Below are 16,381 nucleotides of genomic sequence, written 5' to 3' on the forward strand. Positions count from 1 at the left end.
TCAAATTTGCTCTTTCCTAGACACAAATCTTCTTATTTTCCTGGATTTAAATATTTAAATGTAAGACATTGCCATATATATACTATTGTCCTAGGTCAAAAAGTCTAGAATACAATATTCTCTTTTGAGTTCCTCAAACATAAAATGGTCCCTCCTGTTCCCAGGGCTTTTGCTTGGGCTATTTCCTATCCCTGAAATGTTTTTTTCCTTCTGAGTGCTCCTCTCTGCCAACACGCACACTCCTGTATTCTATCTGTATTCTACTCCTGTATTCTACCTCTAATATTATAGCAAATTGAAAGTACCAAATAGCTTTGTTTTTTAAATTACATTTACCACTGTTATAACTTCACATTGATTCATGTAAATTTTTGCTTATGCCTGGTTCTCATAAACTCCACAAGAAGAAGGCCCCTCCATTTGTGCTATTTTGGTACTTACTATTGTATCCCCAGAATGGAGCTTTACAAAGAGCTTAAGTGAATGAATCATAGTTTTAATACTTTTTTCTTCCTTTTCTAGAAAACATGCTATGATGGGAAAGCTATGTTCCTTTTCATACTCTTCCTTTAGTAACTTTGAGTAACCTCCTGAAAAACGGAAAAGATCGTGAGCTTTGGTAGACCCCTGGGTCTGAATCCTAGATCTGCCACTTAATGTGGTTGATTTTGTGAAATTTATTTACTTCTTGGAGACTCAATACTCCTCTATTATAATGGATGTAAGTTTTTATTTCGGAGGATTGTTCCAACTCTTACTGAAATATTATTACATTATATGCAATTAGCAAGTGTGAGTTCCCTAACTTTTATATCCTGCTTTCCTTCTCACAGATAAGGTTGATGGATATGCAAGACTTTCTCAGCTGGTGGTGCACTTATTGCCACCAAGAGTATGAACCTGTTTCCAAGTGTTCAATTTCACATGTTAACCGAGATCAAGGTTTATCTCTTCCTTGAAATCATCCTTAGCTAAAGTGATTTCTAGTTTAATCACAGTCCTTAGTCATTTTTGTTAATACCACATGGTTTAGTATTTTTTAATTCTATTTTTTAATTTCATCCTATTATTTAGAATATATCTATTTTTCTTATTTTGTTTAATTAACTAGGAATTCCACCAGGATTTGTGGGGTGATACAAAGGAGAGGTTGGCACAAACTTCGGCATTCACCTTGCAGTCTATTGGCATAGGCAATAGTTAAAATAACATAGTAGAGGCAGTATTAATTGATAATTCTAGAAATTCTTTCTATGGTATGATTACTTTGTATTGGACACTGTATAAACACCAATAGTGGATATATTCCAGGAAAAGGAAACCATGAGTGCAAAAACATGGTAATGTGAAAGGGAATGGTGAGTGCTAGAATGGCTGCCAAGTCCAAGGGGCTGGAGTACTGTGTGTACATGGAAGACATGAGAAAATTGAGACTGGCTAGAGATGGAAAGAGGAGGGCACCTGGATGGCTCAGGGGGTTGAGTGTCCCGCTCCCTGTCAGCTCAGGTCATTATCTCACGGCTCATGAGATGGAGCCCCACTTTGGGCTCTATGTTGACAGCATGGAACCTGCTTGGAATTCTCTCTTTCCCTCTCTCTCAAAATAAATAAATAAACTTAAAAAGGGAGAGATGGAAGATGAGCTAGATCATTGGGCTTTGCCAATAATTCTGCAAACTTTCTGCTTTTTCCTAAAAGTGGTATCACAAAGACAAAAGACTTTTAGCAGGAAAATAACATGATCCCATGTCAGTTTAAAAAAGGCAAAGCTTGTCTCATTTACAGATGTTGTGTTTCTCTCAAAATTGTGTCTTCCATTAGGGCAAGGGCTACATTTTCTCCTTTTGTGATTTTCCTTAAGCATTTATGAATTGATGAGACCTAGATACCCTCAACACATCATACATAAGTTCTATAGTATGTAAACTAGCATTTGAATTCTCAATATGACATACAAGCTGTTAGAAATAAGGAAACAGGTATTAATTACTTTAAGTGTTTATAAGTAGAGTTCTGCAGGTTTAGAGAGTTCTTATAGAGATTGTGTCATTTGTTCTCATGACATACCTCTAGATGGGATAGGAAAGGAGGGAGCCAAACATAAATATGTACTTTGAAATATTGATAGGTTTCATAGATGTGACCAACCTTGTAAGTACCCTTAAAACATGGGCTCTCTGGAAACCAGAGGCCTTCAGGGAATCCTCAAGTCTTACTCTGTCCAGTTATATTTTTATACATTCATATCCACAGTATCTTGTCAATAAGATGAATGCCAGTGTACCAGCATTCCAAGCTAAAAAGAGTTTTCAAACATCTAAATAATTGATGCATTTTTTTTATCAGACTAAGCAGTAGCTGTGAAATAAAATAGTCTAATGGTAGCTTTTTTATTAGTTCTGTTATAGAGTTGTTTCATAATTTTACCATTCAATTTTAAAGGAACTGAAGAAATGAAAGAGTTATTTGGAGACAATGTGCTTCTATCTTGAGGAGCACATCCTAAAATTAGAAAAGGACATTGTGAAAACTTGTCATAGTATAAAGAAAAAAAGTTTTAGAGCAAGAAGCATGACATTTTCTCCCACCCTTGTTGTACCCTCTCCTCTGCAGCCCTCCCTACCCCACTTCCCTCTCTTTTCCTTTATCTCTCTCGCTCTTTTTCTTACACTATCTCCCTTCAATGTGAGATCTGTTCATATTTTCTCTAACAAGCAGTTGTTAAATGCTTGACATGAGAGCCATTGTGATCAACACTAGGGCTAGATAAGATAAACTAGACGGTGAGTTATGGAGAGAAACTGGGCATAAATTTCCTTTGTACTCAAAGGAACTGACGGTGCGTAATTATTTTCATGAAATAAAAACAGTAAGTACTAAAAATGGTAGTAAGAATAAAATTCATAAATTGAGTGTTTGCTCTATGCTATGTTTGCAAAATGTGGTTCCTGGACCAGTAGCATCGGCATCAGCTAGAACATGTTAGATATGCAAGTGCTCAGGCTTCACTCTAGACTTACTAAATCAGCAATTCAGGGAGAGGGGCCCTGGAATCCTTTTTTTTTTTTTTCCAAGAGAGAGAGAGCAAGAAAGAGAGAGAGAGAGAGAGAGGGAGGGAGGGACAGTGGGAGAGGAAGAGAGACAATCTTAAGCAGTCTTTACACCCAGCACAGAGCCCCGTGCTGGACTGGATCTATCTCACCAACCTGAGGTGAAATCTAAAGTCAGACACTTAACCAACTGAGCCACCCAGGTGCCCTGGAATCCATTTTGTAATAAGCCTCCAGGTGGTAATATTGGACACTTAAATTTGAGAACCACTCCTTTATCTTGAATACTTTATATGCGTCATCTCATTTAATCCACATAAAACTTATGAGTCAAATACTATTCAACTTTTGCATTAGTTAACTCTTACTGCCTAGCCAATCATCCTAAAAGGTGATGACTTAAAAGAACAATAGTTTTGTCATTATCTCTTATGATTCTGGAGGTTAATTAACGCACCTTGCAGTGTGTTCTCATTTTGGGTCTCCCACGATTGCAGTCAGATGGTGGGACTGGAATGATCTGAGGGCTTGCTGACACATATGGCCTGTGTTGGGAAAATGTAAATAGCTGGAAACTGGAACAGAGGCAACTGTTGAGACAGCTCTTTCTTTTTCTATGTAATCTCTTCATCATGGCAGCTTCACACCCGCACGTGCACACACTCACACACACACACACACACACACACACACACACACACACAGAATAGAAGCTGTATCAAATTGTATGACCTAGCCTGGAAAGTCATATGGCATCACTTTGCCAATTCCGACCATTCAGGCAGTCACAAAGAACATACTCAGTTGTAAGGAAAGGATAGAGATGCCACCTCTTGATGAAGGAATTGGCAAGTGTCGAGATGTCAGACTGGAAATATTTTTGTGCCCTTCTTTATAAGATATAATCTACAACAATCTCCATTTTTTCATCTGAGAAAATGGAGTTGAAGGAAGTTAAATAAGCTGTCCAAGATTTCATACTTAGTAAACAGTAGAAAGGAAATTCATGTTCAGAGTTTGTGATCTTTACCAGCATGCAATATTGGTTTTTATCCTGTTTCCTCTCAGTCAGGTGTACATGGAATATTTCACATAGATTATTTTTTGTATTCTCAACATACTAATGAAATCTATACCATTATTATCCCTGTTTTTCAGATGGGTCAACTGAGGCTTAGAGAAAATGAATAACTTTCCCAAATTTTTATGCCTAATAATTTGTAGTAACAGCATGTGAATACAGGTGCTATTATTACTCTGAAGCATGAATTCAAGGATAGCATCATATTGCTGATATCTTTTATTAATAATTATCTTTCATCTCATGTACACATATGCATTTTATAATAATAATAATGTTTTTTAGTGTTTTAGCTGCCTTTTCTATGCTTTTGCCTTTCCAAAGTTATAAAATGATTAATTCTTTATTATTCCTCTAATGCAAAAGAAATGAGCCCTATTTCAAGAAGTACACCTTTGCTCTGAGTTAGAAATAGTACTACCTGCTCTAGCAACAACACTGACATATTAATGTGATAGCTTAATATAGGAAGAAGGGCACATAGGTGGTAAATGTAGTAGGAGATAACTGAGGAAACTGGGCATGCTTTTGTAGAAAAAAATAAGAGATTAGTGAAAGACAAAATTGATGTCTGCAAATATGTGAGGATTAGTCATGCGGAAGAATCTAAACATTCTGTGTAGCTCTCAAGATAAAATGGAGATACAGCTAATGGTTAGGATATTTTAGACTGGCAGATCTCTGTCCAGAACAAAGCCTTTTATAATGAAGACTGGCTGGCAATGCATTGAACTTCTAAGGGGAAAATCTCTTTCCTGTGGCTAAAAGTTTTGGAAATGAGGTCAGGTGGCCAGTTGTTGAAAATATTGAAGAAAGCTTCCCACACTGGACAAACTGTCAAAGGTGATGGTATGTAAAACTGCTTCTAGTCTTAAGATGCCAAGATCCTTGGGCAATTTATTGAGGATACAAAAACCAATGTACCTGCTCCTGGAAAGGGCTAGAACATCCATCAAGCATCTTCTCAGGCTTACATGAGCTTTAGACCTTTGAGACTACAATAGGCCACCCTGGGAGTCTACCGAGTTGGTAGGGGAGGAGTACAGCTCACTATCAGGGTAGTGTCAAGCCTTCTTCTTTGTCACAGTTCAGATAGCAGCATCCACTGTCCTCCAGAAGCTGTCTTCTTTCCTTATGACACCATGAGGTCCAAGAGGATAAGACTGGTGTGTATAAGACTGTCCTGCTTTGAAGGGCCAATATCTCTCTTAACACTCCGTAGAAATGACTTCTAGAATCACCACACAAGACAGATTTATTGCAATATACGTGTTACACAACACCCAGAGAATCCCAAAGCATGATGTAGTCATCACGTATAGATAGTTTAGCTGTACTTCTTTCCAGTCCAAATGTAGTTTACCACTCAGGGATAGCTTTTATATTAGCTATGTTGCCTAGAAATATGTTGACTGTCTTAGTCTTATCAGGTTTTTTAGGGGAGCAGCACTAGAGAATTAACTCAAGGGAAGGTTCTCAAGTAGCAGTGGTGATATTTTATAGGCATTTTGCCCACAGTAGCATTAAAACATGTAACATAATATTAGCTAACATTTTAAAGCATTTGCTGCTTGGTCAAGCCCTCTGCTAAGCAGCTTAAGTGCAAGATTTCATTTATTTTTCAAAGCATAACTATGTCCAAGCAGCTGTTTTTATCCCCATTTTATAGACAAGGAAATTAAGTCTTGAGAGAATAAGGAACTTTGGAAGATCACAGAGCTATGTAATAAATAACAGAGTCAGAATTTGAATCTGATTTTGTCTGTCTCTAGAGCCCAAGATCTTAACCACTTGTTTATTCACCAGCTGTATATTGATCTGCAACTCTGGACTGAGAATTTTGCTAAGAGCTAAGGATAAAGAATTGCACAAGACACATATGGAGCATATGTATTTCATGTAGCAACAACCTATGCTGGCTATTTACAGATTGAAAATGTCTAAGAACTAAATTATATTGGAAAAAAAGTGTCACTGATGCCAGGGATATCAACCATAAACCCAGCAGCTAATTAACTTCCCAAATAAAATGACTTGGGATGAACAGGACCAGCCCACAAGCTCTGCTTCTTCCCTGGAACTGATCAAATTAAAAAAAAAGGGGGGGGGGTAAATGAAGTCCTGACTTAACATTGCCTTCGGCCAGTATACTGTTGCCTCTGTAGTTTTGGAAACTTTTACACAACTTTTTATTACTACTTTAGTAGGAAAGAACAGCATGGTCCACCCCAGCATATTCTGAGGAATGAAAGCTAATTATTTTCATTTTTTTAATGAATTCATTTATTTTGAGAAAGAGAAAGTGTGTGAGCTGGGGAGGGTCAGAGAAAGAGAAAGAAAGAGTCTGAGCAGGCTCCACTCTGTCACCACAGAGCTCCATGCGGACTCAAACTCACAAACCGTGAGATCATGACCTGAGCTGAGATGAAGAGTCAGATGCTTAACTGACTGAACCACCCAGGTACCCTGAAAGCTAATTTAATAGTAGTGGCCACTTCAAAAGAAATGATTTTTACTTACAGCTAGATTGAATAGATGAATAATATAGGATTACATCCAATTTATGTGCATCATGACCTTGACTGGATGTCCCATAGATCCAGTCTTGGGATCTGGATTCACAATCTTAGTGTGGAAAGAGAGAGATTTATGGATTTCAAAGAGGATTCAGGGTTAGGTTGCCAAATAAAATGTAGGACGCTCAGTTACACTTGAACTTCAGGTCAACAATCAATAAATTTCTAGTATAAGTATATCTCAAATATTGCAGGGAATATAATGTTACTAAAACTAGTTTGTTTTTTTTTTAACTAAAGTTCAAATTTATCTGGGTGCCTTGTATATTTATTTGCCAAATCTGGAAACCCTACTTCAAGTTACTCGTGCTTGGTATCACAAACCTAGCTTTGCAGAACCGGGGACAGACTGTGCCCCTGGGGGCACATTTATTATTCCTTCATTGAATAAATGTGTCTTAAGTGTCTGACAGGATTAGAGATGGATGTGTATATTGATGATTATAATGCAAAGTGGAAAATGTTATGAAAGTTAAGGAGTGAGTCAAACAGTAAAAATGACCAGAAAATGGCCAGGTTAATAAAAGTCTTTCCTGTATGCAAACACTGTGTTGAAACATTAGATGCATTTTCTCACTAGATCAACTTTCTGAAGTAGGTACATTTCATATATGGAGGAACTGAGCTGTACGACCTGGAGGTGTTAAGTAACTTACACCCTTGTGCATTGGCATGGCAGAGCCGGGATCAATGCCTTGGTTGGCTTGCTGCAGAGCCTGAGCTCTGACCCATTCACAACCACAAAAATGGCATTGAGTAAATACAGTTGGCCAAGAGAGGCTTGCTCATGGGCGTGCCTTGAATAACATTTTGTAGTGCAGTTAGGGAATGAGCAGATGAACAGAATGGATGGTGGAAGTGAGGAGGCTCTTCTTGAGAAAATACCATGTCTGAAACAAGGGTACATATGAAGAAAGGCAAGAGAAGGGGACAGAAAATGGGTAGGAAGCCAGACAACATTAGGCCTGGTATTCATCTGTTTAATAAATATTTCCCGATTTCTTCATCTTGACTAAATATTGATAATTTCTATTTACAGAGAACCACAAGTTAAGATCACTTTGATGTCAATGATGAAGAGATAGTGCAAATATATCCTTACCAAAAATAATAGGCTCTCCCCAGTGTGAAGATAATAGCAAATAAAGAAAATAGGGACCACATACAGCAGCCATATACAGCTGTTCCCTATGAGCCAGGAATGGTTCAAAGTAGTTTACATGTGTTAACTTATATAGTCCTCACAGAAACACTATGGATTAGGTACATTTCTCGCCCCATTTTAGAGGAGAGTAAGTTGTGAAATAGTGAGTTGAAATAATTCGCCCAAGAGTGACACTTCCAAAAGTAAATATTCAGGTTACAGAACACTCTTCTATGTTGTAGGTATCCATTTTTTCAGCTAATTCATGGAAGCCTGATTATGGATAACAAAGGCTTGGATATCAATATGCAATGTACAATAATTCCGATAGTCTGACCACATAAATCATTTCTATCTATTGAATGCTGGCTTAGGGAAGAAGTCCCGATGAGAAGTCCTGCTGGAATTCCTTGCTCTCGGGATTTTCACATTCAGAACACAGCAGGAGACAAGAAGCAGCAAAGGCAGCTGCAAATGAAGTTCTAGGCATGCTCCGAAGATGGGGGTACCAGAGAGGCTAATCAAAGGAGTCAGGCCTTGAACAATAAACAAGTTATCAACCGGCATATCTGAGGCACTTAGAAAAATATTTCAAACACAGAATTGTGTGGGAAGACAATCATATATGAGTATGTGTACAAGGAAACTGTGGTAGAGCATGAGAAATGATAGAAATAAAATGTAAGAGCTGAGGATGTGCCAGATGATTTTTACTTGCATCGAATTGTTTATTTTGTTAGCATAATAATACAATGAATGGACACTATTAGACCCATTTTATAGATGAAGACTGAGGCATAGAGAAGTTATGCACAGTGGCCAAGGACATAGAATTAATAAGTAGGAAACAGTACTTAGCAATGTATCTTACTACAAAAATATATCTACTTTCCATTTACCCATTTATTCCACAAGTATTTAATCAAATACTGTGGAAGTAGTTACATGTGGTGAACCAAACAGTTTCTTACATCATGAGGCTGTCCATCTCTGATCTACACTATCCTTGGTATCTGATCATCGTATTTTCTTTTCTTTTCTTTTCTTTTCTTTTCTTTTCTTTTCTTTTCTTTTCTTTTCTTTTCTTTTCTTTTCTTTTCTTTTCTTTTCTTTTTTATATATGTGAATACCTTGTTTCATCCAGCATGGATCACATGTGTTCTAGGTTAAGGAAAGGTAGAAGTTGGAAGGTCTCAACGAATTCAGCCACACAGGCATCCCTTAACTATAAATTTTAAAAAATTTAAATTAAAAAATTTTAAATAAGGCAGTCCTAGGTCCAGCTAGGTAGCATTCATAGCAGAAAGTTTAGAAAATTGAAAAAAAAAAAAAAAAAAAGACTCAAGTTTGTGTGGCTGTCAGTCTGGTACATTGTACGTATGGTAAACTGAGAAGTAAATCAATAGTTGTCTGCATTGGGACTGCCAGGAACAAGCTGTTGTCCATGCTTAATTAAAAGGCCAGATTAATGTCTGACACTGCTTCAAAATATGATACCTTTAGATGATGACAGGACAGGAGAAGGTGGGGAGACAAAAAAGAAGGCAAAATGGTACCCAGAGCCCTGGGTAGCATTCGTGGTCAAAACTGATCCATTCTTTAAATACCTGGCCATTTTTGGTATAACTGTAGACTTGCATTTGTAAATCTTTAGAACTTGATATTTTTCTACTTCCAAGGTGCTCAAGGGAAGGGAGCGAAGCCCAGACTGCAGGGAAGGAATGTGACAAAGCAGGAGCTTTCTTGAATTATTAATTAAAGATGAAGAAATTTTATAATTTAAATCCAAAGGAAAAAGCCTTGGTACAAAATACCTACAGAAAACATTTTAGATCTCAAAATATTTATGGATCACAAATTCTTGTTACCTATTCAGGTTTTACATGACCTTATCACCTCCCTTTAATTTCTGATCTCCCCTCCCACAGCTTCCTGCCTTGTTCACTTTTCCAAGCCCTCTGGTTTGCCCTCCAGTCCCCCAAATGCTCTCTACCTCAGGGCCTTTGAACGTTCTTTACTTTCTGCCTTGGATTCTCTTTCTCTAGATATCTGCCTCCTCAACTCTTAATTCCACTCTGACTGCCTTATTTTAAATTTATAGTTAAGGGATGCCTGCGGGGGCTCAGTTTGTTGAGACCTTCCAACTTCAGCCTAGGTCATGATCTCACAGCTTGTGGGTTTAAGCCCCACGTCAGGCTCTGTTCTGACAGTCCAGAACCTGAAGCCTCCTTCAAATTCTGTGTCTCCCTCTCTCTGCCTCTTCCCCTGCTCACACTCTGTCTCTCTGTCTCAAAAATAAATACACATTGTTTTTAATTATAACTAAGAATCCTGATCCTTCTTACTTATTTTATTAATTTTATCCAAGTACTTATCAATTTCAAAAACATTTCATAACATATATGCTGTTTGTTTTTTATTGTCTGGCTTTTAAAAAAAATTTTTTTAATGTTTATTTATTATTAAGAGACAGAGAGAGACAGAGCATGAGCATGGGAGGGGCAGAAAGAGGGGGAGAGAGACACAGAGTCCCAAGCAGGCTCCAGGCTCTGAGCTGTCAGCACAGAACCCAACGCAGTGCTTGAACTCACAAACTGTGAGATCAAAGCCTGAGATGAAGTCTGAAGCTTAACCGACTGAGCCACCCAGGCAACCCTATTGTCTAGCTTCCTTAATGAAACACAAACTCTACATAGGCACAGATTATCTTTCTGTTTTCACTAATAAGCCCCAAGTGTGACACACCTTGTATATTGTAGGTTCTCAATAAGTGTTTGCTAAAAGAATGACAAAATTTCCTCATATATAATATTCCACAAATATACACTTACACTCCCAGCATCCTGCCCAGACCTTAGGTTAATTTCCAATCTATCGCTGTGCCGTGAATGAAATAGGAAGCTGTTTGTAATATAGTATGGAAAACTGATCTCAAGGTGAAAATCTGGTCTATTAGTGTGCTCCAAGATTAGTTAGGCCTTAGTAAAGTAAATATTCTTTATCATCAATGCAGCTTCTTTGTTTCTTTTTTTGAAGGTGAAGTCACAAATTGGGAATCTCTGCCTATAGGGCCATGTTATTTAATGTAAGAATTTTTTGGCTTATAAAATTAGAAATAACAAAATTCACAAAAAACAAAAATCAATGAAATTTCATTTTTTCTTTTCAAGCCCTTGACATTATTTGCTAAAAATAATAATAATAATAATAATAATAATAATAATTAAGAGAAAGCCAAAACTGAAATTGCCAATTCCTTAGAAATGGATGGCAATGAATTTACTACATGTGCTTTGGATAATAATCAAATAAAAATATATAGACTAAATTACTAGAAAGCAAAAAGAATAAATCATATCTAAGCATCAAACTCGAAATATCAGAATAAATAAAACACAAAAAATAGAAGTAAGTAGATTTGAATAATAAAGTAATTTTTAATGGGTGTTTTGAAATAAATGATAGAGTATCTGATAAATTTAATTATTTAAAGATAGGAAGAAAGGGAACAAGAAAGAGGATGTGAGTGAGAATTCAAATATATAATATTAAGAATAACAAAGAGGGCATGACTAGAGCTATGGAAAAAATTTAAGTGTTTAAAAAATGTCAATATAAATAAAAATGGAAGTGAAAGGATTTTTACTACAGTATTGTTGGTAATCCTGAGTAATTAGAAACAACCTTAATGTCTAATCAGTAAAAGCATAGGTAAATAGTTTTTGATATTTCATATTATGAAATATTATACAAAAGTTAGAAAGAGTTAGGAAATAAACACACACATTACTACTTTAACTGGAAAAATAAAAGAGCAAAATAAATGATCTCCTATACGCAAAAAATTTTAAAAGAAAAAATTCCCAGCAAGCCAAAGCTCTGTATTTGTATTGTATATACTGACTCACATAAATTTTTAAAAATCTGGAAAGATAAAACCAAACTAATTTTTATTTCTTCTAAGAAGAATAAAATAATTGGCAAGGCTATAAGGTAGCCTTTCACTCTTGGCTCTATATACTTCTATATTGTTTACATTTTAGTAATGAAGATTTATTCAAATATTACTTGTATAACAAAAATGTATAAAATACTTAATCTACCTAAGTATTGTGTAATTATCGGAAGTTGAACTCTGGGGCCAATATATCATTCAGGTAAACAGATGCAGATTCTAATCAACAGATATTCTTTCTAGATAATTGCCTTCTTTGTGAGTTTCAGATGACCTAAGCACTGTTCTATCTACTATCATTAGCTGCTGTGCTTTGCTATTCAAACAAACAAGTTGTTTTGTTTGTTTTATTTTTTTTAAATATACATACCTGTCTTAGGCTTCCTCTTGGACTTTACTATTACAATAGTGGTGATGATGATGATGATGATGTTGATGGTTGTCATAAATCCATAGAGTTTTGCAGATAGCCATCTCAAGTGGCTTTAAGTCTGTACGGAATAAACTAAAACTTTTGAATGGTGGAGCAATATGATTAGATTTAGATTTTATGAGCTGGTCTGTTTGCAGAGTGGAGAGTGGACTATGATGGAGCAGAAGGGAGGCAGAGGAACTGATAGGGGAAAATCTGTTATAAGATGGCCTACAGGACTGATAGGGGAACTCCAGTCCCTGCCTGAAGACTCCCCTTCCGGGTTCTTCTTCCCACACTGCTTGCCCCAGGTGCCAAATTACTAGTAATGAGGAATGAGGAAGTAACAGATGACAAATTGTCCCCTCTGCGGATTCTCTGGGCTCAGACCTCTGCACAATGATCTCCTCTGAGCCCATGGTGTAAAATAAACCTCCTGCCTTACAAGAACTCTGAGTGCCGCTTGGTTCTTCTGCAGGGTGATCTAGACCAGTTTCCGTAACAGAACCAGTTAGGACAGTGAATGTCCCTTGAGTCTGCCTCAGAAAAATAGGGCTAGAGGTAAAGTACTGATTATTGAGACTCATCCGAGGAATTAGAATTTCTAAGAGGAAACAGCAATAATATATGTGTGTGTATATGCGTATGCATAAGTACTATTTATTTTTAAGGTACTTACTTGGGAGATTCTGATGATCAGTCAAGTGTTGGGATATCCGAGCAACGAGAATATTTACAGCATTCCAAGTAATTTCTGGAGAGCTCAGGAAAGAAAGAATGGGGAGAATGGTAATGGGTAATGGAGAGAAATTCCATTAGGAGAGTCTTCTTAGAAAGAGAACCTGTTTTTCATTTTCAGAAAATTATACATATTTAAATGGTAACTTTACCAACTCTTATTGTTTCCCTATTCGCATTTGTGGTCTATTTCTGGAATGGGTATTTTCTAATCAGATTTATTTAGAAAGTAGACTTTTATTTTTCTTCTCTCTGTCTTTCTGTCTCTCTGTCTGTTTCCCTCTCTCTCCCTCACTCACTGAAAAGGTACAATTCTAGGGGCACCTGGGTGACCCAGTCGGTTAAATGTCCGACTCTTGATTTGGGTCAGGCCATGATCTCGCGATTTCTGAGTTCTAGCCCCACATCAGGTTCTATGCTGAGAATGCCGAGCCTGCTTGGGATTCTCTCTCTCCTTCTGTCTCTGCTCTCCTCTGCTTTCCCTCAAAATAAACTTAAAAATAAAGGTACATTGCCAATGAGAGGAGGGAAGGACTGGTTGGGCTAAAGAAGAAAGTAGAATAATAGAGAAAGGATCTTTAGCAAAACAGAGCATCATATGAATGAACAAAGTGTTTTACTTGAATACCACTTCCTATTTATTTGCTGTTGTCTTGTGTATATGATATCACAACATCTGAGCACTGTCTGAGAGGTCTAACGTGATCTCTCTCTGAACTTTGTCCATCTTCCTATTAGGCCAGCCTTCCCCTTCCTTGCTTCATGTTGCCACATCTGCCACACAGAGTTTGTTAGCTTCTGGCCTGAGAGCCTCTGCCCTTACTCTCCTGTCTGAAACAGTCTCCCCACTGCTATTCAAAGTTGGCATCATCTCAGCACATAGGTGTCTCACCCTCAGAAAGACAGTTCTTGACCTTTTTATGTAAACGAATCTTACCTATTTTTCTTTCATCTGTCTGATGTGGGAAACAAAGGCAGAATGAAATGGCAGGTCAAATTAAATTTCCTTATAACCTGCAGCCAATTGACAAATACTTGAGGCTGGCAGAGTTTCTACATGAACTCCCTACTGTCTTAATGCTAATGCTTTGCTAGAGGGAAAAACAACTTTAGCTTGGCAATAGCTAGGCCCCCAGTATCCTGTGAGCCTTCTTTAACATAGGAAAATCTCAGTGGAAACTTCCCTGGGACTTTACCTCCCCCAGCTGCATAGTATATAACCAGTCTCTCCTCATGGTCCCAGGGCTGGTCTTCCTGCCCACGGGTCCTGTCCCCATGCTTTAATAAAGTCACTTTTTGCACCAAAGATGTCTTCAAGAATTCTTTCTTGGTGGTCGGCTCCAGAACCCCATCCCCCCATCACCCCCAAACTTCATCATCTCTGCTCATTTCCTTCTTCATTCTTAGCACAGTTTGTGATATGTTTGCTGACTGATTTATTTTCAATCCTCTGTTCTCGGTTATGGAGCAACATGGCAGGGACTGTGCCTTCTTGTCCATTGGGTACAGCCAACCCCCATCAAACTGCCTAACAGACACTAGGACTCAAATAATACTTGTTAGAGAAGGGAAATTTAAAGGAAAAAAAGTCCACAAAGATAAACAGTTGAAATCTGAAAGAATTCAGAGCCTAATTATCATACATGCCAGTTTCAGAAGGCAAGATATACATATTCATGTATGTACTAATAATGAAATTAAGAAATTTGGAATCTAATCTTCATCATCTGAGATTACCCATTCCTCTTTTGGCAGTATCAGAGTTTGCTGCAGGATGATTTGCAGAGATCTTCCCTTCTTTCTTAAACTAATGGCCTTGTCATCCCCTCAGGGGCCTGAGGCTGCCTGTGGAGGTATACAGAGGTTTCTACTGGCAACTACTTGCTAAACTGAATATACTTAGCTACCTTATCAAGTCCTAGAATTGTTTGATTTCCTACAGGAAATGTTTGCCTTTGAAAACTCCAGTGGGGAAATAGCTTTTTCACCTCTGCTCAGGAGAATGAGTTTAACATTGTCTGAAGATGAGATTCATCCCCTGGAGGAGGTGCTGAGCATCTAATGAGCTTAGGAACAAATCAGAAAAACGGCGGGGAGTAGATTCCAACCCCCACCCCCACCCTGGTTCCATTTAAAAAAAAATTCTGTTTCAGATATTTGCTTGAGTGAACCTCCCATTTATACTTAGTTTTTTCTCTGTGCTCTGTTACATATGTATAACTCAAATGTGGAAACACATCTAGCCACATTATATATTGTGAAAGATGTGTGATTTTGCTCCATGGGGTGTATTCTATTTAAATAACTCATTAATGCATTAGCAACTAGGCCTGTACTTGTATCTCTTTCATTTCTAATATGAGCCCTCCTCTGGCACTTTAATCCAGAGCAGTTTGTGCCCACACAGTAACACACACACATACACACCCTCCTCACAAGTATCCATATATCCACTGAAACAGCAACTACCCAAAGGTTATTCTTAACAGGTACTTCTATGACCTCAGTTTAAACTTGTTTGTAACTTATTACTACCTCCTCTTTCTCTTAAGAGTTCCTCTCAACTTCAACTTTTATTTGAAATTAAGCATCTGACATTGGCCTTTTGGCCATCGCTTTTATATTTGTTTACCTTGGCGTTTGATCCTAAGTTCTTCTTAACAATCGCCACTTATCATCACCTGGGGACAGAACAAAGAAATAGTTCCCAGATGGGGGTGGAAACAGTTCAGACATGCCCTTGCTCCAATCCAATCAAACACTAATCCAGTTGATTTTCCTTGAACTTTTGTTCCCTTGATTGATAGGACAAGGCTGTTATCTCTTAATCTGTTATTTCTTAAGGCTACAGGTTAGCCGCTACACTACAATTTAACCCTTGCACCATGATTTACTCCAAAGTCATCCTCTTATAATTTCTGTTTTTAGAAATTATGGAGTGCCTGGGACCAGATTTGTTCTCCTAAAATTAATAACTAGAAAAGTAAACCAAATATATTTTTCTTAAACAAATGTTTTCAGACATAATCAATACATATGGACAGTGATCACTGAGAGAAAGGAAACAGAAAAAAGTAAGCCCTACCATCTTCTTGGTATTCTACCCGAGGCATTTTCTTTTTCTTTTTCATTTTTTTAATGTTTATTTATTTTTTTTTTAATTTTTTTTCAACGTTTATTTATTTTTGGGACAGAGAGAGACAGAGCATGAACGGGGGAGGGGCAGAGAGAAAGGGAGACACAGAATCGGAAACAGGCTCCAGGCTCTGAGCCATCAGCCCAGAGCCCGATGCGGGGCTCGAACTCACGCACCGCGAGATCGTGACCTGGTTGAAGTCGGACGCTTAACTGACTGCGCCACCCAGGCGCCCCTAATGTTTATTTATTTTTGAGAGAGAGAGAGAGAGAGAGAGAGAGAGAGAGAG

At 37.6% G+C, this 16,381-nt stretch overlaps 1 long non-coding RNA gene across 2 annotated transcripts; it reads right to left on the bottom strand.

The window, feature by feature from the left end:
* Positions 1-1,100: 1,100 nt before the first annotated feature.
* LOC123380230 lies at positions 1,101-15,614 on the bottom strand. Of its 2 annotated transcripts, XR_006585777.1 has the most exons (6): positions 15,589-15,614; positions 12,898-12,972; positions 12,177-12,297; positions 6,652-6,756; positions 5,056-5,362; positions 1,101-3,595 (listed from the first exon to the last, which is right to left on the bottom strand). It is a non-coding gene; the product is annotated as an uncharacterized LOC123380230 (long non-coding RNA). The 2 variants fall into 2 exon arrangements; XR_006585776.1 differs by lacking the exon at positions 15,589-15,614 and having other exon boundaries at positions 12,898-13,269.
* Positions 15,615-16,381: the final 767 nt, after the last annotated feature.

Source organism: Felis catus, chromosome D1, assembly GCF_018350175.1.
Source record: "Felis catus isolate Fca126 chromosome D1, F.catus_Fca126_mat1.0, whole genome shotgun sequence".
Lineage (NCBI taxonomy): Eukaryota > Metazoa > Chordata > Mammalia > Carnivora > Felidae > Felis > Felis catus.